Source organism: Chelonoidis abingdonii, chromosome 19 (assembly GCF_003597395.2).
Source record: "Chelonoidis abingdonii isolate Lonesome George chromosome 19, CheloAbing_2.0, whole genome shotgun sequence".
Classification (NCBI taxonomy): Eukaryota; Metazoa; Chordata; order Testudines; family Testudinidae; genus Chelonoidis; species Chelonoidis abingdonii.
In genome coordinates, this window is record NC_133787.1 from 12548324 (window position 1) to 12564413 (window position 16090).

Sequence of the window (16090 nt, forward strand, 5' to 3'; positions counted from 1 at the left end):
ACTGAATGTTAGTGGGCAGGCTGGAGACAAAGGCTGGATAAGGTCTTATTCTTTAGGAATAGGCCAGTGGAATGGGAGGACAGTGATTTCATGGCTTTTGTTACTGAGGTTAGGGAACTGAATTCTCTCACTGAATTAGAATAGTAACAAGTGGGACTGGGGAATCTCTAGGGCTTTTGTAGTGCACTCATCTGAGAGATTGCGCTTTTCTCAGCCCTTCAGATTTATTTTGCCAAAGTTACAGGGCAATTATGGAAATGTGCCCTTTGAAGCTAGGCCGATTTCTCTTTATTTTCTTTCCCCCTCTCCTCCCGACAAAGCAAAGCTTCCCTTGCCTCCTTTTTTTCAGCAAGTCGGCAATCATTAGACAGTGGAGTTGCAAGTGGTGATTCAAACATTCTTTTGAATAAGTGATAAAAAGTTTTAATAAAAAGATGTTAAAAATAGACTTTGAAGATTTTGAGAAGGACATGTAAAATAACAGCAAGGGAATGACATCCTAGAAATGGCTTTGTGTCTGCAATGTGTTGGTACATAGAATCTCTCCTATGAAAAGAGCCTTAGTGAACTAAGACTGCAGATGACTGGCAGGCATGTAGTATGTTTGGCTAACTGATTGTCTCAGCTGTCTTAGTTCCTGCCCTGCCAGTATAGTTGTCAGCTCCACAAATTTAGCAGGATAAGTGTTTTTCTCCTTTTACCTCACATCTCAGTAACAAGAAGGCCAGAATAAACAGAGTTATACTTTCTCAGCTTTGTACATTATTTATCATTGTAGTTCAGAATCTCAGTGCCGCATGTGAACTAATAAGACATATTTTTTCCTTCACTTGATACACTACTGTTAAGGAAATGTGTCTGAAACCAGATGGTAAGAGCTGGCGTTGGAAAGTACATGAGAAGGATTGTTCTTACCTCAGAAGCTCAGTTTTATAGCTCTGTGTTCAGCTTGTACTCTGTTTGTTTCTTTATGGCTGTTGGATTACTCTGCTCTTGCAAGATAAATTATCATTTTTCTGGGACATTTAACAAATGCTATGGGCCAAATTCCGATTCGGTGTAAGTGGGTATGATCCCATTGACTTCCATGGAAATTACACCTGCTTACACCAGGTCTGACTCTGGCCTGACATACAGACTTTATATCAGCTAGGAAATGTGTGTGAACACAAAGTGTGATTGTTTGGTTTTGTAATTTGTGGGTGAATATCTTTTTCCGCGTGACATGTTTTTTTTTAACATAGCACCACAGCCAAATTTAAACCTGTGGTACAGATAACAGATTTTGTCCCTGTGGGTGCACTGTCTGAAAAATTTGCAGTAGAACATTCCTCCTAAATACACAACCATTTGACAGCATGCAAGAAAGGCTTTACCTACCTATGGGAGTGGCTTTGCAATAAAATAATAATAATAATATTGGCCTCAGTCATTCCATTGGTTTCTGTGGAGTGGTTGCTATGGCAGATTTCTTATGGTGGGTGCAAAAAGGAGGAATGCTGCCTCTGTGGCATTGATCCTCTGACACAAAGGCCCCTGAAAAAGAGCTTCATGAGCTCAATGGAGTTTTAGTGGGAGTAGAATGGGGAAGAGCCACTATCTTTGGCATTTTTCCTCCTCCCATCTGTCCCTCATGCCCAAAGTCTTCTCTGAGCTTTAGCAAAAATGCTAAGGGCCAACTCTTGCAATCCATCCGCCCCTGAATAGTCTCAATGATTTTAGTGGGACTAGTCACATATTTAAGGGCTGAAAAATCAGGCACCCAATGATCATACGTAATCAACTTGTCCAAATAAATCCAAGTGCAGGCGCAAAATAAACAAAAGAAGCATCACGCCATAGAATATGAGGAGCGCTAGGCCCACCTGCTAAGTCTGGATCCATATTTTAACACCCTGGAGTTTCAAGGTATTTGGGTCCCATTATAAAGTGAAGATGTGTTCGATGAGATGTTTTAGTTTAACTTGTTCTAAAGATAGGGCCATTTATTGGCTGCAGGTCTAGATGTGGGTGAGGATACAAAACTCATGAGGTCAGATGTGGTGTTTTAGTTCAGGAGTCTCTTTAATTGAAGTAGAGATCTGGTCATACTTAAAAGAAAGAAGAATGTGCTCAAAATATCAAGAAACCTGCTGATACATAAGCTAGTAGGGTGTGGAATTGGCTCCCAAGGAAAATGGTGGAAGCCCCGCTGTCTGGTTGGGACACAACACTACTAAATATGCACTGGGGAATAATCTTGTTTCCGCAATCCTGCCTTGGCAGGGAAATTGTCTAGATGATTTGATGGGGCTCTGTTCTGTCTTCTATGGTGGTTATATTTTCAAACAACCTGACAGTAAACAACATAAACCAAACAGGGTGCACAAAGATCCTGAGATCAAAGAATGTCACAGACCTACTCTCATGATTAGTGCATGATGGATCAGGCCAGAGCTGCTGCCCCAAGAGTGAGAACATCCTGCACTTGTTGTCATTAGATCATATTATATTTAGAAATTATTATAATTTTCAACCCCCCACTGTTCACAGTTGCCACAGTAGAGAACAGGTCAGTAACTGCTACTTCAGGAATTTCGGCTCCATATTGTTTTAGGCTTTAAAAAATAAAAGTAAAAGACCTTGAATCATACTTGCTAATGTAGTTTACAGAGCATGGGGGTTTGCCAACTCTCACAGATGAAGCCCCTTGAGCAGTCCTGCTTCTGTGTTCTGCAATAGCTCCAGCCTGCAGGTGGTTTTCAATGGTGCACATTACAGTAATCTGGCCTTGAGGCCACAAAGACATAGATCACGATGACAAGGTCTGTGCCTGGAATTAAAGGTCACAAATTTTGAATACTTCAGAATTTTTTTTTTAAAAAAAGCCTCTTTTGGCGATTGCTTTCATAAATAAAGAAATAAAAGAAATAAAAGCTTTCCAAGTTCAGATTGCTGTCAAAAATGACCCTCAGGATGCAAACCTGTTTGCTTGGGTTAAATCCCACCAATACGTAGGGCAGCCATCAAGCGATGAGCTCTTCCAGATGGCGTGTCCCACAACGAATATTTCCATATTGTCTGGGCTGAGTTTTAGCTGTTTGTTGTGTATCCAGCCTGTGGTAGAAGTGAAGCAGCAGTATCAAGATAGTCAGTGACTCCCTACGGCTGCAGGAAGGTAAGTATTAGCAACAGATATATGCTACCTAAGATGATGTTGCCTATTAGCTCTATGAGTGGACTTCAAATAGGTGTATTAATTATCTGACCATATGAAAAAATGTACAAGTAACCATTTAGTGAGTAACAAAGCAGCAGTACACAAGAATTGTTTGGTTCCTAGTGCCACCTGTTCATGCTGATACTTCTAATTCTATCATCTTCTGCTACAAAAACCACAATACCCACTGCTGTCTATACCTTGCTTATGCTCTTAGAATTAAAATTGATACATTCTAAGTCTTTATGTGTATTAAGAGGAGAAAAATCCACTTCAGACTTCCAATGATGGAACTGCCTGCGCAGCGAGGTCACTAACTATTAAGGGCCTGCTGCCTACCTGAGTAGCGAGGGCAAAGAGCGTCTCCATTACCTCCCTAAGGGGTACCCACATCACCAGAACCTGTGCAGGAAAAGAAGGAGCAGTCAGACTACTATCCCTCCACTCGTACAATGGGGAATTTCCCACTGCATTACGTTAGTTTTAAGCTAGTGAACATCATTAAGGTAGACTGGTGTAAAACTAGAGTAATGTAGTTCTCTACAGTCATGGAGCGTTGTTTGAAAAGTACAAGTGCAGGACAGAATCATGTCTGGTATTACTCTTTTGGGATACTGTGAAAGAGCTACTGAGGCATTCCATTATATTGCTCACAGCCCTTAGTTCAAGGATATACCTGGAAGACGTAAATCAGATATGAAAGAAGAATCTACAAGTGGCTAATATGTTAGCGAAATTGTTTCACTATATTTGATCCTTAAGCAAAGTTTAGCTTTAATTTGTGCACTCAAAAAAATACCATGAAAAAAATTTTTTTTTTAAATCCCTCCCGTTTCTTCTTCCAGTGTACTTGTGCATTAGTTTCCTCTCACTCCTGCTAAGTGAGTAAGTATGTTTGCAGTGTTAGAGAAATCTGGGTTGGAGAATACGCATTTCACATAAATTAGATGGAAAGTACAGTTCCACTATTGTATTGTCTAAATTACATGGAAACTGGTCTTATGCAAGGAGTAAGTCCTCACAGAACAGGCCCTTAGGCTTTCGGTTTAATTATCATAAGCTTCCATTTAATTAAACTTATTAAGTGAGTTGGTGTAAGAGTAGGACTACCATTTTGCAGACGATTTCTGAGAAGAGAAAATATTTATGCTCTAAATGATTGGAAAAGAAATGAAACTGTTCTAGAATAGTTTTCAATTTCAGTTTGTATGGGACAAGAATTTACCCATTTTTTTCCTCCAAAATCTTGTCGTGGTGATCTTCCTTCTGGCTTATTTGCCAGGATGGGAGGGCTTTAGGTGCTCTAATGTATATGAAAGCTACTCCCTCGCCCTTTGGCCTATGAGTGAAAGCAGCCTCTTTGCAGTTGCTATTTTAGTTTATGGCCTGGAAGAGCAACTGCAGCTCCTCTCTGTCACTGGCTTTGGGAGTCAGTTGATCCATATCACTGCACAGCCTGTTCACTCTCAGAGCCTGCTTCTGCCCTCCCCCTACATCGGCCACCCAGACAGCCCATGCAGGGTTGGTACTGAGACTCTCTCTAGGTAAGTGGTTGCTCCACGGTCCCTAAGTATGGTAGAGGGCTATGTACTAAGCAACTTCACCCAGAGTTCATGCAGGCTCAAACCTTTATTTACTGAATCAATGCCAAGTGGCTCCATACGGCATGCATTAGCTTTGTTAACTTTTAGGAAGAAGCGTATGGAAACATTTATTGAATAAATACCTATTATCTCTTATTTTATTGTATAATATTTAAACTTCTTAGGTGTCACACATGCAAGGAAGTGCTTCTTGGTACCATTCATCTAGGCACGAGGTTGTGAAGCAGCAATACATAATAGACCTTGTTGTTCTACACTTAATTAGACAAAATTGTACAAATAAGATGCTATAAGGACAGGTGGGAAGCTGGCTGAGTGGTTTTCCCTGCTAATAAATATGTTTAAGAACAAATAGGTAGAAGGACAAAGTACACATGACGAATGTTAATAGAACATCTTAGCTGCCTAATGAATTTGAGAAATTGCTTGAGAATGGTTAATCTGTGTGATAATATGACCCTCCAGGCTAGTTAGATCTGTGGTGAAGTCTTATCTTCTGGCTACTAGCAAGTTTCCTGAGATTCATGCTGAATTCTTATAAAGGAAAAAATATTCACAGTTTGAAGAGCATATGCATATGCAATTCTGTTTTTTTTTTAAATGTTGAAATGACATAAAAAATAGAAGTTTGAAAAGCAAGCTCCTAGACTATGCATTGCTAATTACACTTTGATGACAATCTTTCATGACTTTTGAATACACTGCTGTGCAAGTTCTGATTTATTATAGAATCATATACAACTTTAGCTTAAAGTTACGCCACAACAGTATTTGACTTTTAGATGTGACTGCATGCTGAATTAAACCCTGCTCACATGCTGAAAGGCAAACACATCGTCTGAGTATTTTCCTTGTTCAGTAAGGCGTTCCTTACACACCATTTACAAAAATTTCATGGGAAAAAAATCACAACACCCACATAACTGTTTTTATAGACTAGCATGGTATGAAGAGAGTTAATCATGAGGTAGCTAAAAATGTATATAGAAATTTCAAAAAAATGTTACTTTAGACAGAGTCATGTGTTACCATATGAGAGACCTCAGATCCAATATGACCATGCGATTCCTCCTTCCTGAGCCAGTGGAATCAGCTTGATTGCAGAGGGAAGGCAATGGGGAGGCAAAATTAGAGGATGCTATGCCATGCTCTTAAGGCACTCCATGTTGGGTGCACCTTGGAGGAAGATGGGAAGTTAAAGGAAAAATTCTACTGCAAATGTAATTTTTGATACTCATCAGAGCAAAACCAGAGAACCATTAGACCGATTTTCAGAAAGATCTAAGGCTATTTGGTACCCAAACCCCACTGAAATCTCCACTGAAATTCTTAGTCTTAAGTACACGATGATTTGCTGCAGCACCAGTTCCTTCTTTTTGAAGAATGGGATAGATTTTTCTCTTCCAAATATGAACATACAGGTTTAGAAGAAAGGAAGAGGAGCAGCTGATATTGCAGTAGATGCAACAGAGCAAATGACAAGGCTGATCTTAAAAATGATTATGTATAAAATGTGAAGTGAAGAAGCGTGTGCTTTGCTCTGATGCAGTATCTATACTCCCAAACAGAAGTCTATGATCTACTTCTATTCAGAGGTCTTAAGAAACTCAGGAGAATGGTGATCCTGAGAATGAAGAGCAGAGAGTAACACATTTGAGCACAAGTAACACCCCACCATAACGTGCAGCTGAAAAGTGAGAGGGTATTTGTAACACCTGTGTTCATACTGCATAGTTGTACTCAGGAGGTCCTGCTGAAAATACTTGTATATAATTTAAGAAAAAGAAGTTTTTATACTAAGAAATAATGGCTTAAAGCTTTCTTATTGGGAAAAATTCCAGCCTTTGTGCTCATATCCTAGTTATTACAGTAAAGACTTTTAAATGGGAGATATTTTAAAAGAGAACTGCATGTGGGTGATAAAAGTATCATGCTTATTTTTTTTTTAATGCAATGGTAAAATTTTACTTTGGGAAGGTATTTTATCAAGTTCTGAATTAGCTAGTACAATAGACAAGTTCTACTTGTAACATTTATATAACATATATAAAGACAAACAAAGGATACTTAAAAAAAGACTCAAAGAGCTATATAACAATAACATTGCAAGCCGGCATTTGAAGTCCCACAACTATTTAAAAATGAGTTGAGGTGGAGGCATCAGGATCTTTAATGCATGGCAATAGAATAAGGAACAAGTTAAGAAGGACTTTGAAAGTTTTTAGAAACTTACAAGCATGCTAATTAACTGCAAAATTGTATTAGTTATTCCACCTGACTTTTGTGGAAGAGATGTATCTAGGAAAGATATGTGAATGGATATAGATACAGCTCTGAGCACTAGCCAACACAAGGTGATGGCTCTTGGCATGGTATTTGCTATTATGACAGCTGGAATATTTATTTTCAGTGATTCTATTAAAATACTGATAACAATGATAGAACTATATTTTATCAGCAATGACAGAAATGCAAGGAAGATTGCAGAATAAGAGCTGGGTGTGTGAGAGGAAGATCAAAAAAGACATGACAAAATCTAACATCACCATCATCTGTGATACGAGATTAAGAAAAAAACTGATGATGGGGGTGACAGAAGATGCTCCTATCCAGGACAATGATGGAACAGTAATTATAGGCAAAGATGACATGTGATGAAGAGTTTTACTCTCAAACTCTACAGGAATGGATCTAGGCAAACATATATCAACATACTCTATGAAAGCAGGAATGGGAAATGAAATGAAAGGTGAAATACATCTTCCAATTGAGCAATAACATCAGCCTTGTGGTATCAGAAACAAGATGGGAGCCTAACAACAACAGATAAACTAACAAACGTATCCCCAGTAGAGAGACAAAAAGAGCATCCCTAAGGCAGAAAGAACCTTGCCCCAGCAATGCATTCTCATGGTTTATAAGAAAGCTGCCAAAGGACATGTAAGCCTTCTGCATGTAATTTAGGGTTGGGCCTAGAAGGGGCTTCTTTCACGATGACCTACTGAAACCATTCTAGAATATCAAAAGACCAGAGGTCTGGATGCTGCCTCCAATGAGCCTTAGAAGTGGTATTTGTCTCAGTTTGTACTATGTATATTTAAGAGTGCCCATCTTAGGCTCTATGTGCTGTAAAACAAAAGATTGTCACATAAAAGATTCAAACCACTGCAACTCCTCCCCACAGAACCAGAAATAATGAACAGTTGTTGAAACAAAACCCCTTTCTGCCACAAAGACTGGATAAAGATCAGCTGTGTGAGTGCCTTTGACCAGAGTTACAACGCTGAAGGCCACTCATGGAAAATGCCCTGTTGGCAGCTTCCTCTCTTTTAAACTGAGGGGTTTTGAACTTTTCCAATAATCACTCTCTGGCCTTTTGGAATTGGGGGGAGTGTCAGAAGTGGGCAAGCATAAGAGTTTCAAATGTTGTGAGGTGTGATCTGAGCCGTTACCCATCATGTTTTTATTCTGAACAGTCCACTAAAAAAGGATGGCTGGAAGTGAGACCAGTGAAGTCAAGAACCTATTAGACACCACATGGTTATAGTGCCCTAACAATTGCTCTTGCCACAGGGACAGTCTGTTTAAAAAAAATCACACTTTGTTTGCCCTGCTTTACTGCCACAATGCAAAAATAGTTCCTTTTGTTCAAAGCAGAAGTAAAGCAAAGCATAGACACTGCCTTCCACTTTCACTAAGGGAGCGGAGAAGGTCCCAGTTAAGACACACTGCAACTTTAATGTGAGACTTATGCTTCCAGGGGTTGCTCTTGCAGGAATACTTTCACCCAAGGATGGAGCAGTTAAGTTATTAAATAATGTCCCATTTCAAACACCACAACAAAAGTCATAATTTTAAGTAGGATAATCAACAAACACAGCTATGCCCTAGACTAGCTATAAGATGTTCACGTTCCATTAAAACATTTCTAGTCCGCTAAGATATGACTTTTTATATTGTGCTTACATTGTTCTGTAAAGAATAATTTCCACACAAAAAATTTCCACACCAAAAAAATGCAAGGAACTTTTATTATCTCTATTACAGTCTCACCTATGGGACCAGGTCAGGGTCTAGGCTATACACAAACTTGTAACAACACTGTCTTTATATCTGTACAATGGTAGCCAACAAGATCATAGCAGATTGTAAATGCCCACCCATCAGTGTGTCACTTTGACGCCTTCATTACCCCATTTTAGATACTCTCTGTAAAAAAATAACAGTCTCATCATCAGCTCGCTATCATTTACATATAAAACACTGTCCAAGAGTTAGCTGAGACAGGAAATGCTATAGAAATGCTTGTCCTGGTCACATACACACTTGCTACTCATGAACTATGAGAACTGATAAAAAGATCAAAAGCATATAAACTAGGCAAATGAGTGCAAATGAACTCAAACACTGTGATCATGTTCAAGCACGCAAAAAAAAAAATGAAACGGAAAAATTAGTATGGAATACAGAACTTCAGACAGATGTTCATGTAGAAACAAGAGGAAATAAGTAAGGAGGCAAACCATGCAAAGTTGGCTTGAGAACATTCAGGAATATGAGAAAAACTGTAAAGAACAATTTCCCATTTAGCCTGAAGCAGAATTAGGGCCTGATTTTGATTCCATTGAAGACATTAGTTCAATCAGCTTCACTGGGAGCCCCATCCGGCTACCAGAGTTAACAACTCAGAAACCTGTTTTCTGTAGCCAAACTAAAAAAAAACCCAAACCCAGAAATTTGCCATCAGAGGAACACATGTTCCAATCCTGCTCCCGTTGAAGTTAATTACAAAATGCCCATTGACTTTGGTACTGCGGGATCATGCCCACAACATATTATACATTGGCTAAGGCTGCACTTTTCTCTGTGGCCGCTTGTGTTTTTTTTTTTCATGCTTTAAAAGAAAAATATTTATGAGTTTAACATCTTGGGATTCTTAAACATGCAAATGATGGTGTGATTATAAACAGATGAACAAATGTCTGTGATGGCCTTGGGGGCTGCCATGCTTTGCATGGGAAAACTAGTGTAGAGAATGTGTTTAGTGGCAAACCTGTTGTGACTCAAGAGCTCCCCCCGCCATCAGAGGATTCTCAATCAGACTTTTAATCCCCCAAAATGTCATGCAGTTCTTTAGCCTACCCCACATTGAAAACAATGGATGTTAGGAGCCTAAATACATTGTAGGATCAGGGCCTTCCTGCATGAGTGACGCAAGCAGAATTTCACAGTCTTGGGTGGAAATGAGCATTCAACTATATGGGATATTTATCCAGCAGTGGAGTGATAGAAATTGCTGCTGATGGTGGCACTGCTGCAGATGAGTAGTGCTGCATATCATGATTAATTTGTACATACCAAGGAATAATTAGCAGAATAATCAGTGTTTGGCTGATATTTATTGTGGGATTGAATGAATTGCTAAACTGGCATTGCAAGAGGAAAAAAAAACCCTTTAAAATGTAAATTCACAGATTTTATGTTTCACTGCAGCATGTGTGATCCTGAGAGTTACCCTCAAAAACCAATCTGCCACCACTGCCGCTGGTGTTGACTTGTGAGTCTCAGCAGAGAGGACAAGGAACAAATATGGATGAAGATCAAACCACCTTCTCACCTCACTAGGGTATGGGCCCTGCAGAAAAAGGGTTGCGACACATTCCCAGAGTGGTGGCAGAAAATGTGGGTAATGACTACCCATGCAATACCTATCATGGATAGGACTTCAGCTACCTGGGTTTAAAGTCTGACACATTACATCTACTGACTCCTATGACATCTTTATAGGGCAGCGGGTATTGTCCAGGGTTCTCCGCTCAGGGTCTCATTCTGCAACCCTTGCTTTGACCCAAGGTCTTCCCCCACCCCTTTCTTTTTATTAATTATTTGTTCCCTGTGTTTAAGTTGATTCCATGGGCACATGTTTGGCCCTTCCCCACTGTTGAAGGGGGAGCTCTTTGTTCTTTCTATAGACAGAGCCCTCCCCTTCAAGACACTGTCCATGGTTCTCTGCTCTATGTACCCTTCTGGTCCCCTTTAATGTCCCACTGACCTCTCACCCACCCCTCCACATTTCATTTGTTCTCTATATTTAGGGAAATATCTTTCACTGCTAACTCAGACTCTTGTGTTGTGTTGCCCCAACCCCCATCCCATTCACACGAAAACCTCTGACCCAAATTTGGTGGTGCATTCAACCCAAGCTAGCTGGCTTATTTGGGGTTCTAGGCTGAAGTCTGAGTGAGGCTTTCACTCAAGCTGGTAACCCACCCACTTTGCAATGAGGACACATGCTAACCCACTCAGGTGCTGATTGTCCTCCATTGCCTTCTCACAATTCACCCTGTATGTCGAGACAGACAAGTTCTCCCATAATTCTGTGGGAAATCATCCTAGAGCAGCTCAGCTTTCTGCAGCACAATGAACCATGGCATATTCCCCCAGAAATTCTAGAAACACACACACAAGTGCGGCACTAGTGAGGACACAGTAACTCAAGTATGGCTTTGCAGTGTAGCAGCTCACATCAGCGCTAGGCTAACCCTGGTGCTCGGATCTGGGTGCCAATCACCCAAGTGAATGCTGCAGTTAAGACACATCTTTAATTGGCACCTGCGTCTGTGCAGTCCCTACTCTCTCATGAGTGGAAACCATGGCTGTTTTTGTGGGAAGGCCCTTTCAGAGGTCTCATGCAAAAATGTAACAGATTGATCCTTCATCACCACTCATTCAAATAGCAATTTAAAAATATTTAAAATAAATAATTGAATAAGTAATTTAAAATAATTGTTCAGTGCATTTTCCCTCTCCACTGGATTGCAAAATCATCCAGAATAATGTTACCATCTCCTTAAAGTGAATCCACTGAGAGAATTCAGACATACTTATCTGTCTTTACAGTGGAATGGAATGAAAACCCATGAGTTGTTTCAGAGGACTGCAGTGTGCAAAGTGAGATTCCAGTGATCCACCACATAAAATTGAATTGTTCTCAGAAAGCAAGAAAGAAAATCTATACTCTCAAAGAGGGTTCTGCTTCATTTTCATGAAATATAATTTTTTATGTAACAATATAAGACGTCTGGACATTTTATTACATACTTAAAATAAATTTCTGAAATTGTCTTTACTCCATTTTTTTAAATCATGAATTTTGATGCTATATCACAACATAAAGTATACCTCATTATAGCGTACTGACGCATGTACAGCTAGCCACAGACAGCCTTATTGCAGAGAAGAACTATTTACATTAATTAGAAGGAATTTCTTTTAAAAAAAGTTTAGTGTAAGCAAACCGTTTTGAACTGAATGTGCCTCGCTGAACTACTTTCTTCTTATGTCAAGAAATTATTTGCAGTAACCTTGTCATTAGTCAGTTATGTTTGTGATATCAGATACATATGATGGCAATTAACGGCAGAACCTCAGCAGATCCTGGTAGTATATTTAGGGATAGCTACAGCTATTTTCAGCAGAGTTACACTTACTGCATCAAAGAATGTCATAGAGAAAAGAAAATGTGGTAACTGTTGCTTTAAATTATAGCTATCATTACTTCAAAAGGATATTCAATCAGAAACCACTGCAGATTAAAACTATTTACTTTTTCTGACACTGAAAGGAAAGTAGGCAGTTTCAGCCTGTCATCTCTTAATTTTCTTGAATGAAAAATAAAAAAGCCGTTTGGTCTAAGAAAAGTCAGTTGGGAATTACCAGAAGGAATATGCTGAAACAGCTCTCCTGCTTTATTTTGACCTTTCCATGCCTGTCAGCCTCCTTAAGTGTCCCAGGTTCCTTGCAGCTTATTTTGCAGAGGCAACTGGAAAAAAAAGTTTTGTTACTGTTTTGGCTACTTTAACATCATGAACGCACAGCAATTTAACAACAGGTGGAGTCCTTCTTACTCACACGGACATGTTTTCTTCCTAAAATGAGAAGGTAGAATAAATAAAGTCATGGTCTTCTGAAGAGTAAATTCCAAGTTAAAGCATAGGCTCATGTACAAATTAGCTGGAGGGATCAGAGACTTTTTCTAGTAACAGGAAAATACCATCTACCAAAAGTTTAAGCAAGGGAGTTCCTAGTCTAGTGTTCTATTCAATGCAATGTTTGTTTAGGTGGGTGTTGGCCATGGGAAGGTCTGCAGAATTCTCAGAAGCTAATCTTAAATAAAGTAATAGCAATTTTACTTATACAGGTATATCCTTTCTGCCCGTTCCCCTTGCCAACATGCTTAGGATGCTGAGCAAACAGTCAAGTTACAAGAATATTAAAAGGAGAAAAGAAAATTTTAAAAAGCTAATTTAAAAATACAACATTGTTTAAAAAGTGTGGGGGTGGGCTGGTATCCCACATGGTCGCAAACAGTGACCACCTTAAAACTAGAGAAAAACATTCACCACTGCAGGCAAGGAACATGTAGCACAAATCAGGAATTAGGAGGTGAGTGTGGGTGTGAAGGTGGCCCCCAGAGAATCTATGTCCAGCACAGACTTTATGAGGTTAGGCACTACAGTATGAAAACTTGTACAGTGCAGCGGTAGTCAATAAAGCTAATACCATAAGAAGGAAACTTAGTAAGATCATAATGTGCTGTTTAATCTAGGACTATAGTTTAATCTAGGAGTGTGTTTATAGCACAGGTATGGAAGCAGATTTGAAAGGCAAGAGTTGCTGGGTTGAGATTAGGCGTCCAGGATGTTTATGCCAATTTCAAAGGTGGAATGTTTCTTCTGAACATTTTTGCTTGTAACCAGGTGACTCTGAAGCCACAAGCATCTCAATGACTCATTCTTATTATTTTTTATGCATTGAAAGTGATATCAGCCTTGCAAACATTCACCTGTTCAAACCTCTCCAATGCCAGACATTTGTTATTCTTGGTCCCAGTGAAGCCCTAAGTACATAGATCCAGGCAAGAGATAAGGAGAGGGAATGAACCTTTCCACCTCTGGAATCCTAAGTGCCTCATTCCAAACCACCTTTGGGGTTCAGGGAGCTTCAGTGGAGTTGGGTTTTCTGCAGGGGTGGCTCCAGACCCCAGCACGCAAGAGTGTGCTTGGGGTGGCATGCCACGAGGGGCGCTCTGCTGGTCGCCGGGAGGGCGGCAGGTGGCTCCGGTGGACCTCCCGCAGGTGTGCCTCCCGGGACATGCTGCCTTGCTTGAGGCGACGAAATGTCTAGAGCCGCCCCTGGTTTTGTGGTATGCAGACGATGTGCATCCTACTCTGGTTCTCTGAGTCCAGTCCTCCAGTGGGAGCAGTGGAACCAGCCTGATTCTCCTGTGAGAGGATCCTCTTCACCCACGGTGGTGTAAGGAGGAGGAGACAGACTTTACCCTGAACTGACAATCACGAGCACATGTGCTACACAACAGTGTACCACCAACTCTTATAGTCTCATCTAACCCTTCTAAAAGGGTCCTGCTTAAAAAGTTTAAGCACAAAAAATTGAGCCCTTTTCATTGCTGGAATTTCTGCCATATTCTAAATGTTCATTATTTAAAAGTAATTTACCATTTTCCCACTGTTTTTTTAAAAGACTCCACCTAGAAGCAAAGTTTTGTGCTGTCTTGCCCCCCTTCTAATTCTTCAGTATCAATTAACTAATAGACAGCCACTTTCTTTTCACTGATCTCAGTGGTCCCACTGGGATTCTAGATCAGAGAGTTTTGCCTAAGCAAGGATTGGGCCGATATCTGGATTGGGCCCATATACTTTTCCCAGGGCAGTGTGCATGTCAGTCAGTAACATCAAACAATACTAAGCCACGTCATTTTGTCTCTTGCATAAGTAAGAGAGTGTGAGTGAGGGAAAGCGTGAATGTTTCCTGTAAGTGGATAAAAATATTGTTGAGCTCCTCAAAGGACATTGAAAACGTAATGAAGAGATAATAGAATATTACATTTAAAACAGAGTTGATTCAAGATTAAAACTGAGAGAACACCTAACCAGTGAAGTGGTGAAGAGAATATCAAAACTTGCCAGAATATTTTACCTCGTGGGGGCAATGTACTTTTTTTATGCCCTAGCCTCTCAGTTACAATAGAATCAGTCTCATTGGTGATGATGCAGCAAGATTGTTAGCACTTCACACTAGACAGTCCATATGATAAGTCATGTAGAATGTAAAAGGTTGCTGACATTTTCCGTTATGTGTCTTTTCATTAAAGGTAACTACCACTTTGAGCAAATTGTTTCAGGGACTGGAATGTAGCAGTAGTGATCTAATTAGTGTAGGCTGTAATTTAGGAGGGTTCATTATGTCACAGACATTATGACTCCTGGGTATTACTAAAGGACTCATTTGTAGTACTTGAAATGATTTTCTCACAAACACATATAATGTCACCCATATAACTAGTATGTAGCTTTAAGATGATTTGACATATTTAAAATCTCTGACTTTGTTGGGGATTAAGTTTCCAGATGGTAATAAACAAATCAGCAAATAGCAGAGATTTACTTCTTGCTAAGAAAGTGGGGGAGGGGGCTAATAGCCATTTCAGATTGAAACGGCAAGTGAACGCTGACAAAATTACAAAGGAAGCTAATAAATCATTTAAGGGGAAATATTTACAGTAATTAAACTAAAACTCACACACACCACAAAAGGCCAAAGACTTTTGTAATTTTGGGTACGATACCTATTGTCTTCAACCAACATAGCAGAAGTTTAGTGGTTCCTTAAGAGAAGCTGGTTTTATTTAATATTTCTTTTCCTAAAAGCCCCCACGAGCCCTATTTTAATAAAAAGGCAAGTTACAGACGTACAGGTAAAATTACAACTGTATAAAATACATGAGACAAATATATAAAGATGTCTTTTAGTGCAACTAGTTTCAGTGGCAACATAGTTGAAATAGAAGCTGCTTAGTAATTAGGTTTAAATTGCTAAACTGAAAAGCTATTAAATATACAAGCTCTAGTCTTATTTGTATATTATTTACTTTTCCTTTGTGGGGAGAGGGGTCTCTTACCAGTTCAGACATCCACTGCTTTTAGGAGGGAGTAGAAACTGTATTCTCCCACTAATGTTCCTGCTTTATCCATTCGTCACTTACACCCTGATTCAGGAAAGCACCTAAGCATGCGCTTAACTTTAAGCAGGGACTTAGCCCCTGATCCGGCTTCCTTTGAAGTCAATGGCAAAGATCCCATACATGTCAGTCAAGGCCTTAGGGACCAATCCCGCACTATTAAAATCAATGGAGTTTTGCCATTGACTTCAATGGCCTCTAAGGGTAAGTCTACACAGCATACCCGCCTTGCCTACACGTCAGCAC

The 16090-nt window shown here is 39.7% G+C and overlaps 1 long non-coding RNA gene across 1 annotated transcript; it reads right to left on the reverse strand.

Moving 5' to 3' along the window:
* Positions 1-2565: 2565 nt before the first annotated feature.
* LOC116839441 (uncharacterized) lies at positions 2566-12873 on the reverse strand. The gene is made up of 3 exons (XR_004377145.2): positions 12715-12873; positions 12520-12625; positions 2566-2812 (listed from the first exon to the last, which is right to left on the reverse strand). It is a non-coding gene; the product is annotated as an uncharacterized LOC116839441 (long non-coding RNA).
* Positions 12874-16090: the final 3217 nt, after the last annotated feature.